General features: G+C 36.9%; 1 pseudogene; it reads left to right on the plus strand.

The window, feature by feature from the left end:
* LOC121452153 overlaps positions 1 to 20069 on the plus strand; it is a 166184-nt pseudogene extending 146115 nt beyond the window's left edge.
* Positions 20070 to 22216: the final 2147 nt, after the last annotated feature.

Genomic DNA, 22216 nt, shown 5'->3' on the forward strand with positions numbered 1-22216 from the left:
TTATAATATCTAGCAGTTTTCTGGTAGAATACAATCTCTAATTTATAATAACATATCATTTACAAATATGGATAGTTTGACTTCTTTCTTTATCTGTATCCCTTTAACATCCTTTTCCTGTGTTATTGTGTCAGTTAACACTTTAAGCATAATATTAAGAAGGACAAGGGCAGTGGACATTCTTGCCTGACGCCTAATTTCAGTAGTATTTCTTCAAATGTTTCCCCATACAGGATGGCAATAGTTGTTAATTTCTCATAAAGAGACTTCATTGTGTTCAGAAATGTTCCCTATGTTTTCTGAGTATTTTCCCATGAGGGCATGTTGATTTTTTTTCAAAAGAATTTTTTTCATCTGTTGAAATGATTTTTTTTGTCTTTAAGTCAATTAATGTAATTTATTGCATTTATTTATTTGTGCATGCTGAACAGTATTGTATTTCACTGAGAAGGTCAACTTGGTCATGGCAGTAGTCATCAACACAGCTACAACACATGTAATCTACAACAGTGACCTGTCTTGAGACTTACTGGTGCAATAGAGGCACAAACATTATGGGAGTAACCAATCACTTTCTGATTGGATTTCAAGTCTGCCCAGGAAATAAAACTTATACCTGAAATGACTCTTTTGATCAAGATCCTGAGACAAGTAAGACCATGGTCCTAGAGGAAAACCATATACTATTGTTTTCCTTAAAGAACATAACAATAAAATAACTCCCATTGACTTTCCACTATACCCATAGATGAATGCATGACTTAGTATCAGAGAGACATCTTGCAGTAAATGAGATCTAACAGAGATCCACAACTAGAAAGTATGAAGACAGTAAGAGATCTTGCAACACTCAGGCCTAAATGGAATGTCTTTGTCTATTCTCCCTTCAAATGTCAGGTATCTATGTTTCAGAAGAGTTGGAAAGATTGTTATCCAGAAGTGATGGATGATTCCAAGGAAACAATGCCTTCCAAACACAACAGGGATAATGTACATATGAACTCAGAGATACTTTTGCAGTCTGTGTAATAATTGCACAGATTCAAGGAAAATACTGTCCCAGAACTGAGAGGGTGTAATTGGTATAGTCTCATTCTTGTAACCAAGACACTATCTGTAATTGATTACCACTGTCTATAAAAGAATTAGTTTTCTCCATTGGAATCGCACTAGGTATATTAACCACATTTCATTCTTGTCTCTGACCAGGAGCAGTTAACATTAATCAACTCAATGGCATTTTTGCAGATTTTTCTTTGTCTAATTTTGTTTTGTTTGAACATAATTTTGTCTTACTGGCTCTTTACTAGTATTTTAGTTTCCTATTTTGTGGGTCTGTTTTGTATGTCTTTCTTGGCTTTATTTGTTTGCTTGTTTACTTTTTTCTTTTTTTCTTTTTAGAATTATTTTATTTTATTATTTTATTTTTTTAATTTATTTATTTATTAAAGATTTCTGTCTCTTCCCCGCCAACGCCTCCCATTTCCCCCCCTCCCCCAATTGAGTTCCCCCCCCCCAGCCCGAAAAGCGATCAGGGTTCCCTGTCCTGTGGGAAGTCCAAGGAACTCCCACCTCCATCCAGGTCTAGTAAGTTGAGCATCCAAACTGCCTAGGCTCCCACAAAGCCAGTGCGTGCAGTAGGATCAGAAACACATTGCCATTGTTCTTGAGTTCTCAGTAGTCCTCATTGTCTGCTATGTTCAGAGAGTCCGGTTTTATCCCAGGCTTTTCCAGACCCAGGCCAGCTGGCCTTGGTGAGTTCCCAGTAGAACATCCCCATTGTCTCAGTGTGTGGGTGTACCCCTCGCGGTCCTGTGTTCCTTGCTCGTGCTCTCTCTCCTTCTGCTCCTGATTTGGACCTTGAGATTTCAGTCCTGTGCTCCAATGTGGGTCTCTGTCTCTGTCTCCTTTCATCGCTTGCTGAAGGTTAATATTCAGGAGGATGCCTATATGTTTTTCTTTGGGTTCTTCTTATTTAGCTTCTCTAGGATCACTAATTATAGGCTCAATGTCCTTGGTTTATGGCTAGAAACCAAATATGAGTGAGTACATCCCATGTTCCTCTTTTTGGGTCTGGCTTACCTCACTCAGGATAGCGTTTTCTATTTCCATCCATTTGCATGCAAAATTCAAGAAGTCATTGTTTTTTATTGCTGAGTAGTACTCTAATATGTATATATTTCATACTTTCTTCATCCATTCTTCCATTGAAGGGCATCTAGGTTGTTTCCAGGTTCTGGCTATCACAAACAATGCTGCTATGAACACCGTAGAGCATATATTTTTGTTGTATGATAAGGCCTCTCTTGGGTATATTCCCAAGAGTGGTATTGCTGGGTCCAGGGGTAAATTGATCCCGAATTTCCTGAGAAACCACCATACTGCTTTCCAAAGTGGTTGCACAAGTTTGCATTCCCACCAGCAATGGATGAGGGTACCCCTTTCTCCACAACCTCTCCAACAAAGGCTATCATTGGTGTTTTTTTATTTTAGCCATTCTGACAGGTGTAAGATGGTATCTTAAAGTTGTCTTGATTTGCATTTCCCTGATCGCTAAGGAAGTTGAGCATGACTTTCAGTGTCTTTTGGCCATTTGAAGTTCTTCTGTTGAGAATTCTCTGTTCAGATCAATGCCCCATTTTATAATTGGGTTGGTTAGCCTTTTACGGTCTAGTTTCTTGAGATCTTTATATATTTTGGAGATCAGACCTTTGTCAGTTGCGGGGTTGGTGAAGATCTTCTCCCAGTTAGTGGGTTGCCTTTGTGTCTTAGCGACAGTGTCCTTTGCTTTACAGAAGCTTCTCAGTCTCAGGAGGTCCCATTTATTCAATGAGGTCCTTAATGTCTGTGCAGCTGGGGTTATAAGTAAGAAGTGGTCTCCTGTGCCCATCTGTTGTAGGGTATTTCCCACTTTCTCTTCTATCAGGTTCAGTGTGTTCGGACTGATATTGAGGTCTTTAATCCATTTGGACTTGAGTTTTGTGCATGGTGATTGATATGGATCTATTTTCATTCTTCTACAGGTGGACATCCAGTTTTGCCAGCACAATTTGTTGAAGATGCTCTCTTTTTTCCATTGTATACTTTTAGCTCCTTTATCGAAAATCAGGTGTTCATAGGTTTATGGGTTAATGTCAGGGTCTTCTATTCGATTCCATTGGTCGACTTCTCTGTTTTTATGTCAATACCAAGCTGTTTTCAATACTGTAGCCCTGTAGTAGAGTTTGAAGTCAGGGATGGTAATGCCTCCAGACAATCCTTATTGTATAAGATTGTTTTGGCTATCCTGGGTTTTTTGTTTTTCCATATAAAGTTGATTATTTTCTTCTCCAGATCTGTGAAGAATTTTGATGGGATTTTGATGGGGATTGCATTGAATCTATAGATTGCTTTTGGTAGAATTGCCATTTTTACTATGTTGATCCTCCCAATCCAGCAGCAAGGAAGATCTTTCCATTTTCTGGTGTCCTCTTCAATTTCTTTCTTCAAAGACTTAAAGTTCTTGTCAAATAGATCTTTCACATCCTTGGTCAGAGTTACCCATTAAATTAAATGGAGAAAAACTCAAAGCCGTCCCATTAAAATCAGGAACACGACAAGGATGTCCACTCTCACCATACCTCTTCAATATAGTGCTTGAAGTTCTAGCAATAGCAATAAGACAACATAAAGGGATCAAGGGGATTCGTATCGGTAAAGAAGAAGTTAAGCTCTCGTTATTTGCAGATGATATGATAGTATACATAAGATAACCCAAAAACTCTACCAAAGAACTCCTACAGCTGATAAACACCTTAAGTAATGTGGCAGGATACAAGATCAACTCCAAAAAATCAGTGGCCTTCCTATACAATAAGGATAAGGAAACAGAGAGGGAAATTAGAGAAGCATCACCTTTCACGATAGCCACAAATAGCATAATACTTTTTTAAGAAAGAAAAGTATAGAACAAAATGTTGGATGGATAGGTAGGTTGGGAGATCATGAAGGAACTGGTTGAGAAGAAATTGTTGATAAAATATATTGTATAAAAAATGCACACCTTTAATCCCAGCACTCGGAGGCAGAGGCAGGCAGATCTCTGTGAGTTCGAGGCCAGCCTTGTCTACAAGTGCTAGTTCCAGGACAGGAACCAAAAGCTACGGAGAAACCCTGTCTTGAAAAATCAAAAAAAAAATGCTTTCCTTTTATAAAATTGATACCTCAATAATTACAAGAAATTTGAAATTTTACTTAAAGTATATTACTTTTCTACAATTTATCTAAATAATTTATTTAAACAATTTATCTAAATAACTCAACTATTATTTATCAATATTCAACAATAATTTGAGTGCATTGTTTCATTTATCTTATTATATAAATACAAAGTAAATAATTAAAAGATGTGGTAAGTTCTAAATACACTGCTTTCAACCTAATCTTTGAAAAATTTACAGTTATACTTTTGAATACATAATAAAGTCTTTACATGCATTATGATTAAATCTTATTAAAATTAAACTCATCATAGAGATGTAGATCCATCTTAATTTTGCCTTCAATTCTAATTAACACCCTTTAAAAGTCTATCAAATATGTTCTCATTCAGGTCATTAATCTAAAACTGTAGGATAGGTCAAGGCAGAGAAGAACCCTTTCAAATAATTAATGCTCTTCTTAGACACTGGAAGTCAGTCCTTAATTAACTTCCCCTAGTGCAAAGCATTGGATAGGCTATGAATTTATCTAATTGAATTGGCATCAAATTTATGTCTCTTCAACTTAGCAGTAAATTTTGACAAAAGACTTTACATTTTAGAGGATACTTTCACAAATCTACCATTAAGATTCTTAAAATTTAACTCTAAATAATATGGAAATGCTGTGAAAAAAGCACACTTGCAATTTAAAAATGACATGCAATTTGTGTAACTTTCAGATTTTTCTTGATTTAAGATTTTTATAAAAAAATACATGCATTTATTTTTATTTTATAAGCATGAGTGATTTTCCTCTATACATGTAAGTGCATTGGTACAGATCTGGTGTTGGCAGGGGCCAAATGAAGGCACCAATCTCCTGGAAGGTGAGTCATGGATGACTGTAGATTGCCGTGTTGGTATTGGAAATCTGGCTTTTAACTGTCAAGTCACCTCTCCAGCTCCAATTGATGCTTCTTTTTGTCTATGTGAAAACTTATTTTATTCTTATCATTACTGGATTTAGTTTATATTTAATTCTTATATACCCAGAAGCTCATATAAATTTAATCCACGTTGCTTAAATACTAATGTCACTTAATTGTGGTTAGAGGTACCTTTTAAAGGAGAAATAAAATAAAACCACAAACCACAAAGAAATGATTGCTGTTCTCAACTTATTGCACAGGAACTATCAATAGAAATATATTTATTATTCCCAAACAACACAGGATCAGTATTTTTAAGTAATTATTATAATAAAATAAAATAACAATTTCAATAATGAATTGGATAAATGAACTATCACTTTATAAATAAATCACTAGTTCTAAAATACTCATAAAACTAGAGACTATGCTCAGACTAACTCTGTGAAAGAGATTTTATAGACATTTAGTTAACAAAAATGAAAAACAACAAAGTATTAGTGTATATATAACTCTTCTTAGTAAGTATTGTTTACATATAAATGGTGTAGAAATAGACTTTTCTTTGCTAATCATTATTTTACAGTGGATATACCCAAAGACCTGTACCTACATTTTTCATTTATAATACAGCAGATATATTCATCCTTGCTCATATCATCATTTGTAATAAAAGTGAATGTAGCCCTAACCTAAGTTTCTGTCAATAAGGATAGAAGCAAACATCCTACCTGCACACAAAAAGGAATCTCACATAGTAGTGTAAATTAACAACTGCAAGAATCTAAAAATAATGACATCAGATAATAAGGCACATAAACAAATACTTTTACAGTATGATTCCATGTACACATGCAACACAATCATGATAGCTAGCATGTTATGTTCCATTTAAGTATGTGATGCCCATAATATTTGGCTATGTTGTTAGGAGAATTAAAGACATTTAATATCAATATTTTCAGCAGCCATGAAAAGAAATAACTTTTTTAAACTTTTGTTTTCTAATACTATACCTCAAATTTTAGTTGAAAGGGTATAGACATGATTCAGTGATTAAGAGCATGTGTTGCTCTTTCAGTGGACCTGGGTTCTATTTCAAATACTCACATGACAATCCATAGCCATGAGCTCTTATGCCCTCTTTTGGCCTCTGTGGACACCATGCATGCATTAGGTCCGCATACATTTTCATAGACAAAACCATCACATGCATAAACTTTTCATCTTTAAAAATGTTTAATGGATAATATTTTTGCATTTGTGTCATTCTGTCTTCATGAGTAAAGAAAAACATATGTAAAATATATGTGCAGCTTAAAAAAAACTTACACATCTACTACCAAAATTTAGATGTAATGTAATAACAAGTATTTAGTAAAATTATGAATGTCAAAAGAATGAACATACTAAACAGAAAAAGAAATATTTTATATTCTACCCATGTTATCAATCCATATTAGATAGCTCTAAATCATATACAACATATACATTTGTAATCAAGGGGATATAAACCAAAGCTTCTGATAAAATTAATTTATTTTGTGAATCTAATAACAGACACTGTATAACTCCCAAATGGGTGCTTGTTCTAATGAAAATTAAGTTCTGAGTATCACCCCCACACCTCCTGTCTCCCTCCCTCCTTTGGGGCATAGCGCCTCCCTGCCCAGCCTGCTAGGGCGCTGGGACTGAATCTGAACCGGGAAGACAAAGGGGTAGCTGGTAGCTCCTTTGTTCCCATAGCCTGCCCGCAGCGAGCGGGGTGGGCCCTTTGTTCGCGAGCTAACCAAGCAGCGCAGAGTTTCAATCTGGGCACCGAGTGAAACATCATTGTGGTGAGTGAGTGCTGCAGCAGCTGGGATCATACCTCAGCCCGCCCACACTTCCTGGCCATCCTACAGGGGCTATACTGCCCAAACCCCCTCTCTCTTCCTATCCCACTCAGCTTACATCCAGATCCCCACACCCCCTGTCTCCCTCCCTCCTTTGGGGCATAGCGCCTCCCTGCCCAGCCTGCTAGGGCGCTGGGACTGAATCTGAACCAGGAGGACATAGGGGTGGCCAGTAGCTCCATTGTTCCCATAGCCTGCCCGCAGCGAGCAGGGTGGGCCCTTTGTTCGCGAGCTAACCAAGCAGCGTGGAGTTTCGTTCTGGGCACTGAGTGAAACATCATTGTGGAGAAACATCTCTGGGGAGTGACATCACTGGGAAGGTACATCAGTGGGCAAGAAGACCTGATCCTATAAAAGAAGATCCAAAGGGGAGTATTGGGAGGAAGAGATGGGCAGACGCGAATGCAGGAATTCTCCCAACAATCTGAAAAACAACACGAAACCACCAGAAGCCAGTGACCCCACAACAGGAGGACATGAACACCTTAATCAGGAAGAAGTAGAAAAAACTGACTTCATGAAAGTGATTGACACCCTTAAACAGCATATAAAAAATGCCCTTATAGAAATGGATGAGAAGTATAATAGAAAGTTCGAGGAATTGAGTAAATCAGTGAATGATACCCTAGGAAACCAAGGAAAAACAATCAAGCAGATAAAGGAAACAGTTCATGACTTGAAAACTGAAATGGAGGCAAAGAAGAAAACACAAACAGAGGGCCGGCTGGACATGGAAAATCTAGGTAAACGAATAGAGACTACAGAATCAAGTATAACCATCAGAATACAAGAGATAGAAGAAAGAATCTCAGATTCTGAGGATAACATAGAGAAAATAAACACTCTGATCAAAGAAAACAGCAAGTCCAACAAACTCTCATCACAAAACATTCAGGAAATATGGGACACAATAAAAAGACCAAACCTAAGAATAATTGGAGTAGAAGAAGGAGAAGAAGTGCAGCTCAACGGTACAGAAAATATACTTAATAAAATTATAGAAGAAAACTTTCCCAACCTGAAGACAGATGTACCTATGAAGGTTCAAGAAGCATACAGAATACCAAATAGGCTGGATCAAAAGAAAACATCCCCTCGCCATATAATAATCAAAACACAAAATATACAGAATAAAGAAAGAATATTAAGAGCCGCAAAGGAAAAAGGCCAAGTTACTTATAAAGGTAAACCTATCAGACTTACACCTGACTTCTCTATGGAAACCATGAAAGCCAGAAGGTCCTGGATAGATGTTCTCCAAAAACTAAGAGACCACGGATGCAAGCCCAGACTACTATATCCAGCCAAACTTTCATTCACTATAAATGGAGAAAACAAAATTTTCCAGGATAAAAACAAATTTAAACAATACGTAGCCACAAATCCAGCCTTACAGAAAATAATTGAAGGAAAATCACTAACCAAGGAGTCCAACAATGACCACAATAACTCAGTCATCTAGAGACTCTTCACCAGCGCAAATCAAAGAAGAAAAACACACAAACCCTACTACTTAAAAAGTGACAGGAGTTAACAACCATTGGTCATTAATATCACTTAATATCAATGGGCTCAACTCACCTATAAAAAGGCACAGGCTAAGAGATTGGATATGAAAACAGGATCCAACATTCTGCTGTCTACAAGAAACACACCTCAACCACAAAGACAGGCACCTACTCAGAGTAAAGGGCTGGGAAAAGGCTTATCAAGCAAATGGACCTAAGAAACGAGCAGGTGTGGCCATACTAATTTCTAACAAAGTTGACTTCAAACTTAAATCAATCAGAAGAGATGGAGAGGGACATTTTATACTCATAACAGGAACAATTCATCAGGAAGAAGTCTCAATCCTGAATATCTATGCCCCTAATATAAAAGCACCCACGTACGTAAAAGAAACATTACTAAAACTCAAGGCAGCCATCAAACCACACACACTAATAGTAGGAGACTTCAACACTCCTCTCTCACCGATGGACAGGTCAATCAGACAGAAACCTAACAGAGAAATTAGAGAATTAATGGAGGTAATGAAGCAAATGGACTTAACAGACATCTATAGATTATTCCACCCAAAGAGGAAAGAATATACCTTCTTCTCTGCAGCTCATGGAACCTTCTCGAAAATTGACCACATACTTGGTAACAAAGCGAACTTACACAGTTACAAAAAAATATTAGTAACCACCTGTGTCTTATCAGATCACCATGGATTAAAGTTAGAATTCAACAACAATGCTACCCTCAGAAAGCCTACAAACTCATGGAAACTGAACAGTCAACTACTGAACCATACCTGGATTAAGGAAGAAATAAAGAAAGAAATTAAAGTCTTCCTTGAATTCAATGAAAATAAAGAAACAACATACTCGAACTTATGGGACACTATGAAAGCAGTCCTGAGAGGAAAGTTCATAGCACTAAGTGCCCACCTAAAGAAAACAGAGAAAGCACATATTGGAGACTTAACAGCCCACTTGAAAGCTCTAGAAAAAAAAGAAGCAGACTCACCTAGGAGGAGTAGAAGACTGGAAATAATCAAATTGAGGGCTGAAATCAACAAAATAGAAACACAGAAAACAATCCAAAGAAACAATGAAACAAAAAGCTGGTTCCTGGAGAAAATCAACAAGATAGATAAACCCCTATCCAAACTAATCAAACGAAAGAGAGAGAACACGCAAATTAATAAGATCAGAAATGAAAAGGGGGACATAACCACAGACACATAGGAAATTCAGAGAGTCATTAGATCTTACTACAAAAGCCTATATGCCACAAAACTGGAAAATGTAAAAGAATTGGACGCTTTTTTAGATAAATACCATTTACCAAAACTAAACCAGGACCAGGTGAACAATCTAAACAGACCTGTAAGTCGCGAAGAATTAGAAGCTGTTATCAAAAACCTCCCTACCAAAAAAAGCCCAGGACCAGATGGTTTCAATGCAGAATTCTACCAGAACTTCCAAGAAGACCTAATACCTATACTCCTTAATGTATTCCACAATATAGAATCAGAAGGGTCATTACCAAATTCCTTTTATGAAGCCACAATTACTCTGATACCAAAACCACTCAAAGACTCAACCAGGAAAGAGAACTACAGGCCAATCTCACTCATGAATATCGACGCAAAAATCCTCAACAAAATACTGGCAAATCGAATCCAAGAACACATCCGAAAAATTATCCATTATGATCAAGTAGGCTTCATTCCTCAGATGCAGGGCTGGTTCAACATACGAAAATCTATCAATGTAATCCAGCATATAAATAAACTGAAAGAAAAAACCATATGATCATTTCATTAGATGCTGAAAAAGCATTTGACAAAATTCAACATCCATTTATGTTAAAAGTCTTGGAGAGATTAGGGATACAAGGGTCATACCTAAATATAATAAAAGCTATATACAGCAAGCCGACAGCTAACATCAAATTAAACGGAGAGAAACTCAAAGCCATCCCGCTTAACTCAGGAACACGGCAAGGCTGTCCACTCTCACCATACCTCTTCAATATAGTGCTTGAAGTTCTAGCAATAGCAATAAGACAACATAATGAGATCAAGGGGATTCGAATTGGAAAGGAAGAAGTTAAACTTTCGTTATTTGCAGATGATATGATAGTGTACATAAGCGACACCCAAAACTCCACCAAAGAACTTATACAGCTGATAAACAGCTTTAGTAATGTGGCAGGATACAAGATCAACTCCAAAAAATCAGTTGCCCTCTTATACACAAAGGATACGGAAGCAGAGAGGGAAATCAGAGAAGCTTCACCATTCACGATAGCCACAAACAGCATAAAATATCTGGGGGTAAATCTAACCAAGGAAGTGAAAGATCTATTTGACAAGAACTTTAAGGCATTGAAGAAAGAAATTGAAGAGGATACCAAAAAATGGATGGACCTCCCTTGCTCTTGGATTGGGAGGATCAACATAGTAAAAATGGCAATTCTACCTAAGGCAATTTATAGATTCAATGCAATCCCCATCAAGATCCCATCAAAATTCTTCACAGATCTGGAGAAGACAATAATCAACTTTATATGGAAAAACAAAAAACCCAGGATAGCCAAAACAATCCTATACAATAAAGAATCTTCTGGAGGCATTACCATCCCTGACTTCAAACTCTATTACAGAGCTACAGTAATGAAAACAGTGTGGTACTGGCATAAAAACAGAGAAGTCGACCAATGGAATCGTATAGAAGACCCGGATTTTATCCCACAAACCTATGAACACCTCATTTTCGATAAAGGAGCTAAAAGTATGCAATGGAAGAAAGAAAGCATCTTCAACAAATGGTGCTGGCACAACTGGATGTCAACCTGTAGAAGAATGAAAATAGACCCATATCTCTCACCGTGCACAAAACTCAAGTCCAAATGGATTAAAGTCCTCAATATCAGTCCGAACACACTGAACCTGATAGAAGAGAAAGTGGGAAATACCCTACAACAGATGGGCACAGGAGATCGCTTCCTATGTATAACCCCAGAAGCACAGACATTAAGGGCAACATTGAATAAATGCGACCTACTTAAACTGAGAAGCTTCTGTAAAGCAAAGGACACTGTCACTAAGACACAAAGGCAACCTACTGACTGGGAGAAGATCTTCACCAACCCCGCAACAGACAAAGGTCTGATCTCCAAAATATATAGAGAACCCAAGAAACTAGACTTTAAAATGCTAATTAACCTAATTAAAAAATGGGGCACAGAACTGAACAGAGAATTCTCAACAGAAGAAGTTCAAATGGCCAAAAGACACTTAAGGTCGTGCTCAACTTCCTTAGCAATCAGGGAAATGCAAATCAAAACAACTTTGAGATATCATCTTACACCTGTCAGAATGGCTAAACTCAAAAACACCAAGGATAACCTTTGCTGGAGAGGCTGTGGAAGAACGGGTACCCTCATCCATTGCTGGTGGGAATGCAATCTTGTGCAACCACTGTGGAAGTCAGTGTTTCGGTTTCTCAGGAAATACGGGATCAACTTACCCCTGGACCCAGCAATACCACTCTTGGGAATATACCCAAGAGATGCTCTATCAAATGACAAAAGCATTTGTTCAACTATGTTCATAGCAGTATTATTTGTAATAGCCAGAACCTGGAAACAACCTAGATGCCCTTCAATGGAAGAATGGATGAAGAAAGTATGGAATATATACACGCTAGAGTACTACGCTGCGGTAAAAAACAATGACTTCTCGAATTTTCATGCAAATGGATGGAAATAGAAAACACTATCCTGAGTGAGGTGTCCCAGACCCAAAAAGATGAATATGGGATGTACTCACTCATAATTGGTTTCTAGCCATAAATAAGACCACGGAGTCTACAATAGGTGAACCTAAAGAAGCTAAGGAAGAAGGTGAACCGAAGGAAAAACATATAGTTGTCCTCTTCGCTAAGGGAAGTAGACCAAATTTCCGGGGAGAAAATGGGATCTTGGGGGGGGGGTGGGATGGGGGTAAGGGGAGATGGGGAGAGAAAAGGTAGAAGGGAAGGAGGGGGACCTGGGAAATGGGAGAATTGGGATAAAGGAAAGGTGGATAGGGGAGCACGGAACCACAATTCTTAGTTAAGGGAGCCACTTTAGGGTGGGCAAGCGACTTGACCCTAGAGTGGCTCCCTAGTGCCCAAGATGAGGTTCCCAGTTAGTTCCTTGGGCAGCTGAGGATTGGGAACCTGAAATGACCCTATCCTAGAGCAATACTGACGAATATCTTGCATATCATCATAGAATCTTCATCTGGTGATGGATAGAGATCGAGACAGTGACCCACACAGGAGCACTGGACTGAGCTCCCAAGGTCCCAAGGAGGAGCAGAAGGAGGGAGAACATGAGCAAAGAATTCGGGACCACCAGGCGTGCATCCACCCACTGAGACAGAGGAGCTGATCTACGGGGAGCTCACCAAGGCCAGCTGGACTGTGACCGAAAAAGCATGGGATAAAACCGGACTCTCTGAACATGGCGAACAATGAGGGCTGATGAGACACCAAGGACAATGGCAGGGGGTTTTGATCCTACTTAATGTGCTGGCTTTGTGGGAGCCTAGCCAGTTTGGATGTTCACCTTCCTAGATATGGACGGAGGGGGGAGGACCTAGGACTTAACACAGGGCAGGGAACCCGGACTGCTCTGTGGACTGGAGAGGGAGGGGGAGAGGAGTGGGGGGAGGGGGAGAAGGGTGGGAGGAGGGGGAGAAGGGTGGGAGGAGGGGGAGAAGGGTGGGAGGAGGGGAAGGGAAATGGGAGGCTGGGAGGAGGTGGAAACTTGTTTTTTGTTTATGTTTTTTTTTCTTCTTTTCGCAATAAAAAAAAAAGTTCTGAGTATCAATCAAGTTTACTAATATCAATTTATTTTCCAAAGAGAATATGCCCAGAGTGTTTTATTTTAAAGTTTTTCTAATTTCCACAATTGCATAGGTCTTACCTGAGGTCTTCCTGGTAGATTCCTGGGAATTTCCCCAGTGTCAGGTTTCTTGTTAGCCCCATAATTTTTCCCTCAATCAAAATATCTCTTTCTTTGTTCTTCCTCTCTGTCCTCATCCTATCTCGACCATCCTGTTCCCTCAAGTTTCCCTCCCTCCTCCACCCTTTCTGCTAACCCTTTCCCCCTAACCCCATGCTCCAGTTTTTTCAAGAGCTCTTGTCTGATTATTTCCCTTTCCCATGGGGATCCATGTGTGTGTTTCTCTTAGGGGTCTCCTTGCCCCACATAGTTTCTCTGGTGTCATGAACTATAGTCTGGTTATCCTTTGCCTTACATCTAATACTCACTTATGAGTGAGTACATACTGTGCTATTCTTCCTGGGTCTGGGTTACCTCACTCAAAATTGCTTTTTCTAGTTCCATCCATTTGCTTAAAAATTTCAAGATGTCGTTTTTTTTGTTTTTGTTTTTTTTCAGCTGAATGGTACTCCACTGTGTAAATGACTGTCTTGCCCTGTAGTCAGATTGAAAACTATCAGAAGTGCCATCATAGAACCTTCAACCAGCAACTGACTGAAGCAGATGCACAGCTTTATAGTGGAGCCCCGGGCTGAGCTCCCAAAGTCCAGTAGAAAAGACGGAAAAATGAGAATATGGATAGCCACAGAACCAGCTTTTCTGAGCTAAAGGGAACTCACAGACTCCTTCGTGACTGCAGGGACAAGTTTAAGACCAAGGTAAGACTGATGAATGTGGGTTACAATTGTATGGCTGTTTCAGTCTGTGGTGTCACTGGAAGTGAGAACAGAATTAATCCCTACTGCTTATACTAGCTTTTTGCAACCCATTCTCTTTCAATAAATACATTGCTCAGTATAGATATAGGGGGGAGGCCTTCATCTTGCCTCAAAGCTATATGCTAGACTTGACTGAGTTCCCCATGGGAAACCTTACCCTCTCTGAGGAGTAAATAGGGGGAGGTGGAGGGAACAAGAAGAGAGAAGGTAGTGGGAACAGGGATTGGTCTGTAAAATGAAAAAGATAGTTTTGCTTTATTTTGTTCTTTAAATAAAATAAATTAATTTTTTAAAAGGAAAACAATTCTTATATCCTGAAATAAGTCTTTTATTTCAGTTTCCTAGATACTTAAGTCTCAAGTTCTCCTAATTTACCAAGTCGCTGTCACCCATTAAAGGATATCATTTTTGTTAATAGAAAATGGTAGTTGATTTCTGGTTTGAGAATTTTGCAGATATTATCTTTATTGTGAATATTTTCTCAACATGCACTATGTATGCCATGCCAGCCTTTCCTGCACCTCTTCCCTTTGCATTGCAGAGTACAAATCATAGATAGATTCAGAACCATGTTCATTCTTCCTCTCCACATGCTGTTCATTTTCTGTCTTCAGTTATAAAATACAGCTCCAGAAGAGCAGTATCTTCTCCTTCCTAGCGAATGCTATGCTACAAGGGGTAGGTGCCTCACATGAAAGAAATGACAAGTTTTTCTCACCTGTTATTGAATGAGTAGATGCTGTGCTATTGAGCTTCTTAGGACTTTCTAGTCTTCACTTGTCTAGAGTTTGTGTTTCATTTGTTTGTTTTTCTGAGACTAGTTCTTACTCTGTAGCCAGACTAGTTAATAATGGAAAACCAGCCTTTTACCTCTTTCTCCAGATAACTGGGATTATACGCATGAGTCAGTGCACCCTAGACTGTGTAGTTTATAGAACTGAAATAATCATAACTTTCTGGGTGAGCTTTCAACACTGAAATAAAGCTGAAGTACTAGGCCAAGTCAGAGAAAGTAGCTATACATTTGTTTATTGATTAATGTGAGTATGTATATACTACAGACACCAACAGGAAAGAACTACACATAATACTTTGAAGGTGAAAAGAGAAATGAGATCAGCAATAAACAGACTTATTATACAACAAATAATGATGAAAAAGATTATGACTTCCAGACATCTGTATCAAAAAGATACTTAATACACTCTAAGAAAGTACTAAAATAAGTTACATGCATCCACTATATTGTTATGAACTTGAAATTAAATTGTGTTAATATTCATTGTTGACTTATAATTACTCTAATGACAACAAATTAGACACTATAGCTTTGAAATGTTTTAATCAGAAAACTGTTTAGAGGACTTTGTAGGGTGTGACCATTGCTGCTAAAAGTCTTTTTTTTCTAGTATTGATGACTAAATATTAACTGGATTTTATGGTTTCAAAGCTTCTCCTCATGGTATGCATCAGTGTACAAATGATAGCTTTGTCTTTTCACACCAAGCACTACACCTTTGCATTGCTGCATAAGAACATTTCATTGGGTGTGTGAAATAAAAGTTGTTTTGTTTGTTTGTGTGTGTGTGTGTGTGTGTGTTTGTTTACCCATGGGAATGATATATAATCTGGACTTAAAAATAAACTAGTATCATAATTTCATAAGCATACATTAAACAGTGTCTAACAATAAACCATAAAGAAAGGATAATAAATACATACAGCAAAGGACAGCCACTTAAAGCAGCACAATTGCAGAAATTAAACTCTTTACTGAACATTATTTGTATTCACTCTGAGCACTGGTAAGGAGCTAAGGAATGCAACATAAATATTATACCCAAGTTCACTTTTGATTTTCTATTCCTATGTCTACTTTTACTTACAGAAATATCACATTCATGAATTATTTTCAGGGGGTAAACATAAATGTGTCAGGTTTTCTCCCATTTGCAGTGGAAGAAAGTGAATATTATCAACTCATTAAGATTCTTGAATAAAATATTATTTTATTCCTAGGGGTATACTGCTGAAGCCAGAAACATGTGGAGAACACACTCTGAAGTTTTCTTATTACTTCTCATTTCTTTTCCATTTAATAATATGGCAATGGTATTTATTTTTTAAATATTTAATTATTTATTATGTATTACATATAAATGCACATGATGACTAGTAAATCTACTTATTGATATATAAATTAAACCAAAGAGAATATTTCGTTGTATTTATAGAGCTTATTTTTTGATATGTTATTAAGTAATGTAAGGTTTACTTTGGTGTATGTGTGTTGTCCTAAGGATTAACCTGTCTTCATGAACACTCAGTAAGCATTCTATTTGTGAGCTAAATCAAAGTGTTAAGGGTATCATAACAATGTGGAGTTTATTGATGTGCCAGAAAAAATTAAACAAGTATGAGCAGACAGTGTTATCTATATGTGTAAAATTGAGATAAAGTGGTAAACATTTGCTCCAAAAGCTTTCATTTGAAAATGAAACATTTCAGAAACCTGTATTATCCTAACAGTTGTCTTATTTTCTCACTATGTTCATAAAATCAAGAAGGCAGTAATAATTTTGCTTTCATTAAAGTCATTTATGTCATAATTTTTTTAAGTATTTGAAGAAATTCAGCTTCAGTAGTTCTTATAAACAAAATAAAAGTTCTCTAACACTACTGTCTCAGTAAGATGTAACTGATACAACATCATCACATTGTGGATTCTTTATCAACATGTAAAAATCAGATGAGAAGAATTCAAATCAAAGCACTGATGAATAAAATCACTCCTGTTTTCAGCACGGAACAAAAATATTAAATCTTTACAGTTTCTACAGACTAATAATTCTGAAACAATTGGCTGGGCAGAAGTGACCTAAGGTCTCTTAGGAGATTGCAGTAAAATATCCAGTGAGAGCATAGTTCACTAGAGAACAAGGTGGAGACTTATTCCCACAGGGTTCTTATTGACAAAAGTTTCTGTCCCACCTGGTCCTGCAGCCATTCCTTCCCAAAGAAAAACACAGAGGTTTATGCTAATTATAATCAGTTTGATCTGTTAGCTCAGGCTTATTATTAACTAGCTCTTACAACTTAAATTAACCATAATTCTTGTCTATATTTAGCCACATATCTTGGTGTCTTTTCTCAGAAAAGCATTTTATCTTGCTTCCTCTGTGCTGACTCTCTGCCTTTTCTTTTTCCAGAATCCTATTAGTCTGGTCACCCCACCAATATTTCCTGCCTGGCGACTGGCCAATTAGTGTTTTATTAAACCAACATGAGTGACAAATCTTTACAATGTACAAGAACAATGTCCCACAGCTACTTCCTCTTTTGTGTTTCCTTATTCTTATCTCCTATATAAGGCCAATCAGTGTTTTATTAAACTAATACGAGTGAAAAATCTTTACACCATACAAGAGCATTATCCCACAGCAGGCTCCCACGATGAAGCTTCAGATCTTGATAAGATCTGAAAGCAGATTGTTAAAGATTTGGCTCTTGGCTTTCATCTTTTGTGTGACTCTTGAGAGAGCAAGGCAGGTATTGCAGAGCTTCTATATTCTTAGGCATTGCATCCCATCTTCCTGTAATATAGTTGCATAGGTATTTCCTAATGAATTTTATGTCAAATATATTGAAGGGGCATGCAAGAAAAAGAAGCTCATTGGGAATCATTTCAGAGGCTTGCAGCCACACCCTGGATATTTCTAATTAATATATATTTTCAAATATTACAACAGTTTTCCCCTAAATTTACTTTTTCTAGGATCCCTCCAGATACTTTCTACCCAACCACTCCCATGGCATCCCAATATTGATAAACTCTTTCTCTTTCATTTTATACATATACATGTGTGTATGTGCTTATGTGTGTATACACAGATATATGCACATAAATATATATTTATTTAATATATACATATGTTCATATTATATATCACAAAATTATACTTACCTTACATATTTATATGTGCACTTATATATTGTTTTATCTATTATCTGCATCTAATAGAAATATATACACACACACACACACACATATATATATATATATATATATATATACAACTTGCTGAGTCCATTTTTGTTATTTATGTGTATATGGTTTCAGGGATGACTGCTTTGCACTGGACAATATTTAATAAAAGGTCTCATCCATGAGGAAGGATAATTCTCCCTCTTCTAGAAGTCAGTGGTTGACTAATTTTTTTGTCTAGGCGTGGATTGCTGCAAATTTTTTACCTTTCCATAGTGATATGTCCATTGATATTAGCATTGTTCTATTGTTCCTTGTACAAACATTTCTAGAAACATCTACTTCTTTATGGCCTTTTGAGTTTATCATCTCTTTCACTTGTAATGACCTGTGATCAGACTTTGCATATTTTCCAATTTGTGTAACAGATGCCAACCTGTCTGTGATTAGATGAGTTCATCTCACACCCTAAGGCAAAGCCCTCAGAAGTAAACACCTGTTCTACCTGCTTCATTTTTTATACAAACTAAATTAGGATAAGTCTCTATTTATTATGGAGATGTTGAGCTTTTCTTTTGTTTATAATATTAACATGTTTTGGACAACGATTTCGAGGCTAAAATTAGTACTTGCTATTTAAAGAGGATCTTTCCTGCCCATTTGTCATCTGAGGTCTCCAACATCCAGGGAGATGGGATGTCCAAGGTCACAAGCAAAGAACAAAATTCTGGCATAGAAATTCTTTTTCTGTAGTTGTTCCTTTATACCTTGCTAGGAGCTGAAGAGGTTTCAATCATCCCTTGCAACGAAAGCAGAATTTGTAAAATTAGCATGAGAGATTATAGGCTGATTGCAATGGAATACTTCACAACAACAGCAGCAGCACGCATTTCTCTGCATGATTTTCTTCTTTTCATTGTGGTGGAACTGCAGCCCATGATTTCATACCTAAGGTAAGGATTAGAATTTCCCAAAGAAAAAGCGGCAAGGGAGAAAACACCTTCAATTTTGCAAGTGTTTTAATTCTAACGTTTTGAGGAAACAAAATTGCAGAGAAATATAAGCACATTTCCTGCTCTGTTTGAGTTCCTTTACTGAACAAATGACATGCAACAGCAGTGAGGTAATTCAAATTAAAAGTGTACATGATGGTTCCTTTATCTTGGAGAAGCTACTTATAGGTTTCATTCCCTTAGCGATGAAGAAGGTGTCTCCATTTCCCAAGCCTATTTTCTTCTCTCAGAATAAATATGCTTCAGGATTAGAGCAATTCAGAATCCAGGAATCATTACAAAATGAAAATTAATCTGCTGGTGAGCAATATAGTTGAGACAGAATGTGTGCTTGCCAGTTTCTGAGACAGATGCGTTAATGTGTGAACTATGTATTTTAATTCTCTTGGGATTTTGACTCTTAATGAATTTTCATGTTTTATCATAAAATTCTTTTAAAAAACAGATGTATTTAAAAATATTTAAAATTAAATGAAATATAATAAATATCATACTTTCTAAATTTGTAATTATTTAAATTATTTTTTGTATTTAATGTTCAATTTTTAATTCATTTCATCATCAAGTAGAACTTCTCTAAAATAATAGTGACGGAGAGAAAAAAAGATACTTTATAGTTCTTAAATAAGTGTTTTGTGTGCGTCCAGGTGTGAGTTTGTGTACTTAATTGCAATGCCCTTTGGAGGCAAAGAAGGTGTCAGATCTCATACAATAGGAGTTGTACATGGTTGTAACCAACCTGATGTGGGCTCTGGGAACCGAACTAGGGTTCTCTACAATAGCAGTGCCTGCTCTTCCTAGAAGCGCTCTCCCTCCAGCTCTGAATACTTCTAATTTCAAACCAAACACAATCTCCTTTAATGCAGCCCAACTTTTTTATTTTTATTTTTTTTTATTTTATTTTTTTTAAGCTGTAGCATGACACAGCATATTTATTGTAAATGTCCGTTGTTATTAGTCCTTGGTTGTGGCTTTTGCTCTCCGTTTCCTGTCCCTGGAGTTTTTGCTCAACTGAGACTCAAGCACCAGCATTGAGTTAGAAAGCAGTAGCATGACAGGAATTAAATAACCAGTCCTCTTGTCATTAAACACTCTAGAAGAAATGTACAAATGAGCAAAAACCTCGTTTATACTAATGTGCCATTTTCATTTGTTCTATTTTTATTTTTTTATAATTTAGCACCTCCCTTTTCCAGTCCAGGTGCCAGGTTACAGCACCATGATTGGTTCACAGTTGGTCAGATGCTCACATAAAGAAACTACTGCACGGCTGAACATGACTGCACCTCCAGTTTGCCACCCCAGCGTCTAAGCTGATCCTGGGAACACCGACTTCTAACACCCACCATCTACTTGTTTTTGCTCCAAACTCTTGAATTTTGACCTATTATACTAAGCAAATTAGTTGCTTCCCCAGTTTATGTAATCTAACGAACAGTAACAAGTAATCTCCGTTGGATCTGAGAGTCTACAGGGCCATAATCCCAAATGTAGTCTCAGGGTTAGGGCATTATTTACGGTCCCTATGCTGAATTTATTATAACCTAAACAGAGAATATTTTTTAGGTATTTGTTTAGGAATCTGTTGCTTCACTATTGACTAATTCACAAGACAAAGGGTGTAGTCCAGTTTTTTTTTTTTATTGGGGGTGCAACTTTTTGCTACAGTGACCCAGCCTCCTGGATAATTTGCTCTGGAGAGCTACAACATGGACTATCACCATAAGCCATAGCTGTCTAGAGAGGAAAACATTGAATGTTACACATTATGAGAAGTTGCTGACAGCCTTAAAGAAACTATTTGCTACACCACAAATTCTTAAGTAATCAAAACATTACAAAAAAACCTATCTAAAAGATAAACCATCCTTCTGAGAAATGTCTATTTTATTTTTGGTTTCTATAATCTAATTATTATATTGAAAGCAAACAAATGTAAAGTTTTGGCTTATCTTATTCAAAAGGCAGTATTTGCTAATGTAAAAAAAGTTATTTTTTACTAGAATTTTATAGATTGAAACCCATTTCTTCAATGTGGAGTCTGAAACTCAAGTCACACATCACAGCCCCAATATATTGATTTCAAATGTACTAAGCTAGAGACCTAGTTTTGTTGTATATAGAAGCAAGCCTTCTAAAAGGAATCTCAGATTTAGACACAAATAGCTGTGGATATATATATATATATATATATATATATATATATATATATATATATATTATAAAGAATCTCCATTTTCAAATTAATGTTAACTGATACATAAAAATTGTTATCAATGGGATGCTATAGTAATAGATTGATACACTCATACTCCAAGTAATACTAAATAATTTTAAACATGCCTATCTCAAACATTGATCATTTCCTCATGGTGATTACATTCCCAATCCTTTCTTCTAGTTTTTTTTTTTTAAGAGAAATTACAAGAACGTTACTATTTGTTACAGTCATCTTACATCAGCACCCCACATCTTCTGGCTGTAATGAACTGTATCTAGAATTTGTTTACAAATCTTTTGTTGCTACTCTCCACTTTCTACATCTTCTCGACTCTGGTAACCACTTTACCCTCAAATATGAGATGCACATTTTCGGATTCCTTGTGAGTGGCATCATGCAGTACCTCTGTTTCTGTAACTGACTTATTTAATTTCTTATGTTGAACTGGAATTCTATACATTTCTTTTCAAAGGACAGGATTTTCTTGTTTTATGCCTGAATAATATTCGATTACATAAATGTACTTTTCCCAACCCATGAAACAGTTCAAAGAGGCTTACCCAAGTAACACACTAGAACTAGCGAGGGTTTTCTCAGATTATTTACTATTTTTGATATTGTGGATAGTGGTTCAAAGATTATGGGAAGCTGGGTGCAGGGTCAACATTGTGAATTCATTTTCCTTAGATATACGCATACTAGTGAATGTTAGAACGTATGTTGTTTT

Source organism: Microtus oregoni, unplaced genomic scaffold (assembly GCF_018167655.1).
Source record: "Microtus oregoni isolate MIOR12 unplaced genomic scaffold, Mior012 000009F_ref0000495, whole genome shotgun sequence".
NCBI classification, from domain to species: domain Eukaryota; kingdom Metazoa; phylum Chordata; class Mammalia; order Rodentia; family Cricetidae; genus Microtus; species Microtus oregoni.